An 8,682-nucleotide genomic window follows, 5' to 3' on the forward strand; every position below is an offset into this window, starting at 1 on the left:
CTCCTCCCCAACAATGCGGGACCATTGCCCGGGACAATCCAGAGCGGCAGCCGATTCACTACCCCATTGTGTGTGACAGCCAACATTGCACTGCCTAGCACCGGAATGATTTCTTTAGTGTACGTCCATAATTGTGTCTCAATACGTGCTAATTTGGGTCTACTGGCTTTAAGTGGCCATAGCTTCTCAAATTGCTGAACGCCCATGAGTGACTGGCTGGCCCCAGTGTCCGGCTCCATGCATACTGGAATACCATTTAATAAAACCCTCATCATCATTGGTGGCATTTTGGTGTATGAACTGTGAATATTCGCCACATGGACCCGCTGAACCTCGGCGTCCATCGATTTGCCCCAAAAGTCATCCTGCCTCAAAGAACCCTCTTCTGGTCCATCCGCCTCATATATTAGTCTGGTTGGAGGCTTCCTGCACATTCGAGCTAAGTGGCCACAGAGATTGCAGTTCCTGCAGACAAACTGTTGAAATCTGCAGGATCTAGCTGAGTGTTTTCCTCCACACCTCCAACATGAGTTCAAGTTTCCATTGTTGGGAACAAAGGGACTATGGCCAGGCATTCCGTGCTGACTGTCCCTTTGAATGCTCTTAAGTATCCTATTTTTGGGTGTCAATGGCCCTATCCCGGGCCGCATTGTCCACTGTGATGGCGTGAATGTCCGTTCAGCCTGCCATTGTCTCTGTTGAAGTCCTACTCTGGGGTCTATAGCTGCCTGGGGAGTGTCGGACTGCCCCTGCCTGCCTCCGGGGCTCTGAGTCGCATTGATGATGTTGACTCCCTGATCCATCGCCGCATTAGAGGCAGAATTGCACGCGTATATTATTTTCGTCTCTTCCTCCCCGCCATGAAAGTTTGAGCTATCAACGCCGCCGCTTCCAAGGTCAAATCCTTGTTCTCAAATAATTTGCGGAAAATTCCCGCATGACCGATGCCCTCGATAAAGAAATCCCTTAGCATCTCCCCCCTGCAGGCGTCTCTGAACTTACAGAGGCTGGTCAAACGTCGGAGGTCTGCTACGAAGTCCGGTAGGCTCTGTCCTTCACGACATCGGTAGGTGTAGAATCTGTGTTGGGCCATATGTATGCTACTCACCGGTTTGAGGTGCTCCCCAATCAATTTGCGAAGTTCTTCAAAGGTTTTGTCCGCCGGCTTTTCGGGTGCTAGTAAGTCCTTCATGAGCACGTAAGTCTTTGGTCCGCAGCTGATGAAAAGACGAGCCCTTCGCTTGTCGGCCACTGCATCCCCCAGCCATTCTTTCGTAACAAAGCTTTGTTGAAGCCTCTCGACAAAATCGTCCCAGTCTTCCCCAACACAGTACCGTTCCTCTCTGCTACCAGTGGCCATTCTCGTGGGTCGTGAATTCCCGTTTCTCGTCGCCAATGTAAAGTCCTTACTCGACAGTATGAAACCACATGAGACACATTCTGGGGACAAGGTCACTCTGTGACCGTAACTCTTTATTTACAGGACTCCAAAGACGATGACCTGCGTGGGACCTCCCTTTTTATACCTGTGTGATCAGGTAAGGAGTGTCTCCCACAAGTTCAAGGTGTGCATCTAGGTTGAGTGTATACAGTAATACAGTGGTGTTACATGGTGGTTTCATACATGACACAGGGGAATCGAGGGATATGGAGATCGGGTGGGAAAGTGGAGTTGAGGTTGATGATCAGCCATGAGCTTATTGAATGGTGGAGCAGGCTGGAGGGGCCGAAAGAGCTACTACCGCTCCTATTATGTTAATTATGTTTTTAATTGCTATTCAAGAATGCCGGCAACAAGGCATGGGCAATAAATGTGACTTTGTCAATGTTGCAGTGCCCATATATTTAGCGAAAACATTTTTAATTGTTGATTTAAATATACGTATGGACTCCGAATGCAAAAAAAATCTCCAAGCTTCTCCTTCACAGCTGTCGTGCAACCAAGCAACATATGGGCCTGGAGTTTTGCAGTAGGTAATGATGGCAAACTGTCAGCATTCTGTGTCAGTACTCCTCTGAAGCTGTCCGCAACTTCAGGTCGATGATCAGCCATGATCTTATTAAATGGCGGAGCAAGCTCGAGGGGCCAGGTGGCCTACTCCTGCTCCTATTTCTTATGTTCTTATGTTAGCGCATTGCGCATATAAACGTAGAAATCCTGATGTTGCAGTCAGTCATTCACTGCCCTGACACAGGCTGCAATGTGGACAACCCCCCCAGCGGCAATGTGTGGAACTGATTAAAAAATTAGGCTTTTCTGTACTAATATCACTGTTAAAAACCCCATTAAATATTAAGCCTTGTTGCAATAGGTGTAACCAGGGTTTTAACAGCATATTGACTGCTAAACAACCATTCTGGTCCTGAAAAACTATTTTTTTTATTTGTGGAGTGCGAAGTTCCTCCATTATGATTAAAAAATACAATTCTTTTCAAAACTTTACATTTTTTTAAAGTTTGTTCATGATATTTCAGCTGCTACCTTATCCGCATGTGGAAGTCCCAGAGTTTATTTTGCTCCCTATAACATTTGTTAAAAGTCTGGATAAAAGCTGCTTTTCATTTCCTGGTTTGCTGACTGCTTCTTCAATATGATTGGTTGTGTAGACAGCTGGTTGACACCACTGCAGCTCTTTGTTGGGAATTCCCATTACAAAGCACTACAATCAATTGCACATTGAGAAAGGCAAACTTCTCTGTGGGTAGCTTTTTTCGAGACCAACGGCAATGCCTATGCTTCGCCGCTGACTGCAAATTACGGGTCAATATTTGCACTATCGTGTAGAGTAGCATTCTACTTAATGGCCTAGAAATTGGATCATGCTGAGCCTGTTTTACAGTGTAAAACAAGCACCTAAGGGTCCAATAAGGCGGGCAGTATAGGTGCACTCAAAGGTTTGCCATCAGCATGCTGAGGGGGGAATACAATCTCACTCCTCCCTTCAAGAGATGCTAGCTGCATTTAAGTGGCATCAGAGACCCCTGATTTTCCACCCGTCCCCCCCCAAAAAAAACAGCCAATAGGTAGCTCTGTCTGCATGCCTGCTTCATTATAATGAGCTGTCGACAAGAATTTCATATTGTGCACCAACGTGAACAAGCACATGCAGTGTGCACCCCACTCCCTGCGCGCTCATTTTAAGGCGTAATCAAATTTCTAGGCCAATGGAGGAGAAATTCGTGTTTGCCTGAAAAGTTGCAGGTGTTGAAGTTAACAGCCACTGAAAGTGGCCGCAATGCTAATGGATGAAAAGTGGTCTGGGGGGCATGGAGATTGGTACCTCAGCGCTTACCTTCCATGCAACGTCATCCTGCTAGCTGTCATGTATCTCACATTACTGCATATAACTGTATCTTACCATGCTATACATGACTGTAACAATAAGCATACCTTACCACCAGGGGTGCACTTGCAGGAGACACTGCATACCTGTCCCACTGAGGTATATAAAGGGAGGTCTCAGGCAAGTGCGGCACTGGAGAGCTGGAATTAAAGGTGCAGGTCCTGAGTGACCTTGACTTCAGCATGTGTCTCTTGTAAGTCAGTGCATTAGAGTCAGGACTTAACAGTGGCGATGTGTTATGGGATCACAGAATCCACAGAATGGCTACCAACAGCTCAGATGAGAAATACAATGCTGGAGACAATTGGGATGACTTTATCGAAAGGCTCCAGCAAAGCTTTGTGACCAAAGACAGGCTGGGCGACGATAAGGCAGACAAGAGAAGAGCCCATCTCTTGACCAGCTGTGGCTCGAAAACATACACTTTAATGAAAGACCTGCTGGCACCCGAGAAACCAGCAAGCAAGTCGTTTGAGAAGTTGAGCACACTGGTGAGAGACCACCTGAAGCCAGCGAGCAGCCTACACATGGCCAGACACAGGTTCTACAACTACAGACGCTGTGTGGGCCAAAGCATACCCGACTTCGTGGCGGAACTTTGAAGGCTGGCTAGTTCATGTGAGTTCCCTGATGAACTAAGGAGAGAAGTACTGAGAGACTTTTTTATTGAAGGAATAGGCCATGCAGGCATATTCCGAAAGCTTATAGAGACTAAGAACTTGACTCTAGAGGCAGCAGCACTGGTCGCAGAGACGTTCTTGGCAGGCGATGAAGAAACGAGGCTGATCTATACTTCGGGTTCGACAACCAACGAGGCATCGGAACAAGGGGTTCACATTGTGAAACAAACCGCTACCCCCACACACAGACAAAGGCAGGAGAACAGGCCTTCAACAGCAGATAGTGGCGCCAGAAGCCATCAAAATCAAGGGCCACATGAACGGCCGATCACACCTCATCAACCCACAATGCGAGCAATCAACAACAGATTGAGAGAAGCTCAAGGGAGATCAGCCAGACACAGCTCATCCTTCGGAAACAATGGAAATGGTCTGTGTTGGAGATGTGGGGGAAGGCACTCAACCAGGGTGTGTCGATTTCAGCATGCCGTTTGCAGAAACTGCAACTACACAGGGCATCTGGCTCGCATGTGCAGAAAAACAGCAGCTCGGCTGGTATACGAATCGGAAGGGTCGGAAAGCGGACCAGAAGACAGTTGGAACAGTGCACGGGACGCCGAGGTACAGCGGGTTAACACGATCAATGTCCACTGTTCTTACACCAAGACGCCTCCAATTACGATGAGGGTTCTACTCAACGGGATACCCGTCAGCATGGAACTGGACACGGGGGCCAGTCAATCCCTCATGAGCGTTCAACAATTTCAACAGCTGTGGCCGCACAAAAGCAACAGACCAAAACTCACAAAAATCGACACCAAACTAAGGACCTATACCAAAGAAATCATCCCAGTCCTTGGCAGCGCCATGCTCTCAGTCACACACAAAGGGATGGTGCACCGACTTTCCCTGTGGATTGTCCCCGGGGATCTCCCAGCCCTGTTGGGGAGAAGCTGGCTAGCAGAACTTAATTGGAAATGGGATGATGTTCACACCATGTCGTCAGAGGAACGGACCTCCTGCTCAACAGTTCTAAGCCGTTTTGAACATCTCTTTCAGCCAGGTGTGGGCAACTTCAAAGGGGCTAAAGTTAGAATCTACATCACACCGAATGCCAGACCGGTCCATCACAAGGCTAGAGCTGTGCCTTATGTGATGAGGGAAAAGACTGAAAACGAACTGGACCGGCTTCTGCGGGAAGGCATAATTTTTCCCGTGGAATTCAGCGACTGGGCAAGCCCCATCGTCCCCGTCATGAAGCCTGATGGATCCGTGAAAATCTGTGGGGATTACAAGTTTACCATAAACAGAGTCTCCCTACAGGATCAATACCCGCTGCCCAGAACGGAGGACCTATTTGCCACATTGGCTGGAGGAAAACTTTTCTCGAAACTTGACCTCACATCTGTGTATATGACGCAAGAACTGACCGAAGAGTCTAAGTTACTCACCACCATCAACACACATCGAGACCTTTTTGTGTACAATCGATGCCCATTCGGCATCAGGTCGGCAGCTGCTATATTCCAATGCAACATGGAAAGTCTGCTCAAGTCCATCTCGGGGACGGTCGTGTTTCAAGATGACATACTCATCACGGGCAGGGACACCGACTCTCATCACCGCAATCTTGAGGAAGTACTAAGTCGATTGGATCGGGTAGGCCTAAGAGTTAAGAAATTCAAGTGTCTGTTTCTCACGCCTCAGGTTCAATTTTTGGGCAGAAGGATTGCTGCTGATGGAATCCGCCCAACCGAATGCAAAACCGAAGCGATTCGCCTGGCACCCAGGCCCCGGAATGTCTCGGAACTGCGCGCCTTTCTCGGGCTACTCAATTACTTTAGGAACTTTATGCAGAACTTGAGCACGCTGCTGGAGCCTCTCCACGTGCTACTCAGAAAGGGGTGCGATTGGTTTGGAGGGACGCCCAAGAACGCGCCTTCAATAAGGCACGCAACCTTCTATGTTCCAAGAGTGTTTTAGCCTTTTTTGACACAGGTAAAAAGTTAGTCCTTACGTGTGATGCGTCAGCGTACGGGGTCAGGTGCGTTTTACAGCACGTCAATGATGCGGGTAAATTGCAGCCCGTTGCTTATGCCTCCAGGTCACTTTCGCAGGCGGAGCGCGGGTACGGTATGGTTGAAAAGGAGGCACTCGCGTGCATGTGCGGTGTCAAAAAGATGCACCAATACCTTTTCTGGGCCAAGTTTATGTTAGAAACCCCTCACGTCCGTACTATCTGAGTGCAAGGCAATCAACGCCAATGCCCCGGCGCACATTCAGCGGTGGGCACTCATGCTGGCGGCTTATTACGACACGATAAGGCACAGACCAGGCACAGACAACTGTGCCGACGCGCTTAGCAGGCTACCCCTGGCGACCCCAAAAGGGTCCGACGAACAGGACTGTGAGATGGTCATGGCAATCAATGCCTTTTAAATCCACAGGTTCGCCCATGACGGCTCGCCAAATCAGAGCCTGGACGACCAACGACCCCACGTTATATCTAGTTAAAAGATGCGTTTTAACCGGTGACTGGACAGAGGCTCGCGATGCCTGCCCCGAGGAGGTCAAACCCTTCCATAGGCGCATGCATGAACTCTCACTACAGGCAGACTGCCTGATGTGGGGCAGCCAAGTAGTTATGCCCTTACGAGGCAGGGAGGCGTTTGTCTGGGAGCTCCATCGCGAGCACCCGGGGATCGTCCTTATGAAGGCCATAGCCAGATCTCATGTCTGGTGGCCTGGCATTGACGCGGTCTTGGAGCTCTGCGTCCGTCGGTGCACCATTTGTGCCCAACTCAGAAATGCCTCCAGGGAGGCCCCCCTAAGCCCCTGGCCCACCAAACCGTGGTCGCGGGTGCATGTAGACTATGCGGGCCCATTCATGGGCAAAATGTTCCTCGTAGTCGTTGATGCATTTTCAAAATGGATCGAGTGCACCATTTTAAACTCGAGCACCACCTCCACCACTGTGGAGAGCCTTATAACCATGTTTGCAACGCACGGCATTTCTGACATATTGGTCAGTGATAATGGTCCGTGCTGCACCAGCGCAGAATTTCACGATTTTATAGTTGACCACGGTATAAATCACGTTAAGACAGCACCTTTCAAGCCGGCCTCCAATGGCCAGGCGGAGCGAGCAGTGCAGATCATTAAACAAGGCATGCTCAGAATCCAAGGTCCCACGCTTCAGAGCCGCCTATCGCGACTGCTGCTGGCGTACAGATCTTGTCCGCATTCGTTGACTGGGGTTCCCCCTGCGCAACTATTGATGAAACGAACCTTAAAGACCATGCTCGCGTTAATCCTCCCAGACATGAATGAAATTGTTGAGGCTAAGCGTCAAAAGCTAACTGAGTACCATGACCGAAATTCGAGGGGGAGGTGGAATGAGATAGGGGACAAAGTGTTTGTGCTAAACTATGGCCGGGGTCCCCAATGGCTTGCAGGGACAGTAACAGACAAAGAGGGAAACAGGCTACTGGTTGTACAAATAGACAATGGCCAAATCTGCTGGAGGCATGTAGACCAAGTAAAAAGTAGATTCACTGATAACACTGAAGAACCAGAGGCAGACTACAATGTGGAACTCACACCACACCTGGTGGACAGACAGGTGGAACAACCTGAGGAAAGGGCAGTCTCAACGGACAGCCCAGGCGAGATACCAGCAATCACACCGAACGAAACAGACAGCTCAGGCGAGATACCAGCAATCACACCGAACGAAACAGACAGCTCAGGCGAGATACCAGCAATCACACCGAACGAAAAACAGGCACCAAGGCAAACAACTGAACCACAACTAAGACGCTCCACGCGAGAGCACAGACCACCTGAGAGACTGAATCTATAAAGGCAATAAGACCTTGGGGGAGGGTGATGTCATGTATCTCACATTACTGTATATAACTATCTTACCATGCTATACATGACTGTAACTGGATATGACCTGTAACAATAAGCATACCTTACCACCAGGGGTGCACTTGCAGGAGACACTCCATACCTGTCCCACTGTGGTATATAAAGGGAGATCTCAGGCAAGTGCAGCACTGGAGAGCTGGAATTAAAGGTGCAGGTCCTGAGTGACCTTGACTTCAGCATGTGTCTCGTGTAAGTCAGTACATTAGAGTCAGGACATAACAGTAGCATTGCTAGAGGCACCCGAGACAGATTTCCTGTCCAGATCCAGTGTTGCAACTTCTCACAGCCTCTGGAATCAAGTCCGTGAAGCTTGCAAGGAATTGGGGGCAATGAAGAGGTCTGCAAATTAAAGGAGCCATGCACACTGAAGCAATACATATTAAAATGAGGTGCAACAATGCGGGTTTCTGCCTTAAAAAAAATACCATTGAAAAGAAATCCCAAATGTGAATTTTCAGCTCTTAAAGCTGAATTACCTTCCTAGCCTCAACAAATGGCATAACTCTCTCAGCATTAACACAAATGGCTCAGTAAGCCAGGGAAGGGTCATGCAGGATCTTGCACGCAGCACACCAGCTTTGTGCAGGGGATCAACACAGGCCATTTACCCACAAGGGCCAGGAGGCCCTCCAGAAAGAAGGATGTGGACGTATATCACCGAGGCCATCACTGCCAGCAGTGTCGCCCCCACCACCTGGCTCCAGAGCCCAGAGAAGCTTCATAACCTCAGACCACTGGTCAAGGTTAGACCATCTTCAAAAGCCGTCACCTACAAAATGCACGCC

Source organism: Pristiophorus japonicus, chromosome 12 (assembly GCF_044704955.1).
Source record: "Pristiophorus japonicus isolate sPriJap1 chromosome 12, sPriJap1.hap1, whole genome shotgun sequence".
NCBI classification, from domain to species: Eukaryota; Metazoa; Chordata; class Chondrichthyes; family Pristiophoridae; genus Pristiophorus; species Pristiophorus japonicus.